Consider the following 1,760-nt stretch of genomic DNA (forward strand, 5'->3'; position numbering starts at 1 on the left):
GTCAGCAGCCCTGCTGAGCCCCCCGGCCCCTGAAGCCTTGGCTGTGTTGGTCTCTTTTATTTTATATATATGTATATTTATTATCATTATTATTGAATGAAGGGAAGGGAGGGAAATTGGTTTTTTTTAAACCAGACGTTTCTTACAGAGAAACACTGCGGCGAGCGTTCATCCCAAGGTGAAACCCGTAAAGGGTCCTCTGCAGAGTTATTTAATAATGAACATCTCCAAGTCATTAGTCCAAATACCTTTGGGTAATAGCTGCGAAATTAAAGCTGCGCTTTGAGCTTTAAGATGGCTCCACTTAGCCGGCATCAGCCTCACCTCCCTTCTCTCTCTGTGCCTCCAGTTGCGGGGCCGGCAGCCCGCGCTGCAGGAACTAGCACAGGGGTTATGCACCGCATTCCTCCCTCTGGACACGCCACACGGACCCCTCCCGCCTCAAGTATGTGTGTGCTCCTGGAGAGGGCGAGTGGGTCTTTATCCGGTGGATTCTGGAGGCTGAGCCTCCTGAACTTGGAAGTCCCAAGGCTGTGGGAGCTGAAGTAGTCTTCAGGCCATTGCAGGGGTTAATAGCAGATGAGTTAGTACTAGAAGTTGTAGTTTAATGTGGTTATTAAAGCATATATTAAATAGACTGCAGGAGTCTTTGTTACTGGAACAAGTTTTAGCATAATTTAAGTGCTCATTCAGCAAGTCACCTGAAGTCCCATCAAAAGGCTGCGAGGTCTTTGACCAGTCTGTCTTGTACTAATTTTACATAGCTGTAAGTTCTCTCTGCATGAGCGTTCTTACGTACACAAATGTGAAATAAAGCATATTCCCCAGTGTCCTTATTCTTACCAGACTATACACATACACCTTCCATATACCCATATTTCTGTAAAGCAGAAAGTCAAAGTACAAAAAGGTGTGTTGAATCCAAACTAATGAATCAGTAGTTAAATTCTAGCTTTAGATTCTAGCTGTAATTTTACTAGTTTACCACAAAAGGTACAGATTAAAAAGAGAGCTCGTGTCTTAAGTATTGGTATAGTACAAAAATAATAGGAAGTTATAAAAGTTTGAGTTTAGGTATTACTTTGCAGCTTAGTGTCTCTTCTTAGTGGACCAGAAATCTTCACTCGAAAGAAGCCAGCAGGCTAGAATCCTTCCTGCAAGCATTCACAAATTCAAAGGACAATTTGCACCCTTGGATACTTGAGGGAGCACAGTTGCCAGAAGGCAAGGTCACCTTGCCATGTCCTGGTACAGAGGATGAGCTGCTGCTTGCACTCCATACAGGTTCTCCACCAGCTGTTTTGGAATTACCTTGGTTAGGCAAGGAAGATGTCTCAGCTACACCTCCAGAAGTCATCTTCCTCTTTGGAGCTGGAATGACTACCTATCTCTTGTGACAAGCAGAGGCTCAGAAATACTGTTTCCAATTCTGACTGATTTTTCACCGCAACAGAACTGGTTAGGGCTGTGCTGATATCAGCTGGTGAGCTTTGCCTAATCCAGCATCTCTATACTGAAAAACAAACAAACAAAGAAACAAACAATCAAAAAAAGCCAAACCCCAAATGATAGAACAGCACAGAAATAGAAGCACAGTCCTAGTAATATTGTGACAAATAGTGGTGAGCCCGATCAGGCCTCAATAATAAGTTCAGGACTTCCCAGTTTCTACCTGACTCACTTTCAAATAGGTTTTCTTAAACCTTAACTAAAAATTTCACAACTTTTTTCCCTTGAGTCAGGAAAAGAAAATTGCTTCA

Source organism: Chaetura pelagica, unplaced genomic scaffold (genome assembly GCF_000747805.2).
Source record: "Chaetura pelagica isolate M959 unplaced genomic scaffold, ChaPel_1.0 scaffold178, whole genome shotgun sequence".
Taxonomy (NCBI): Eukaryota; Metazoa; Chordata; class Aves; order Apodiformes; family Apodidae; genus Chaetura; species Chaetura pelagica.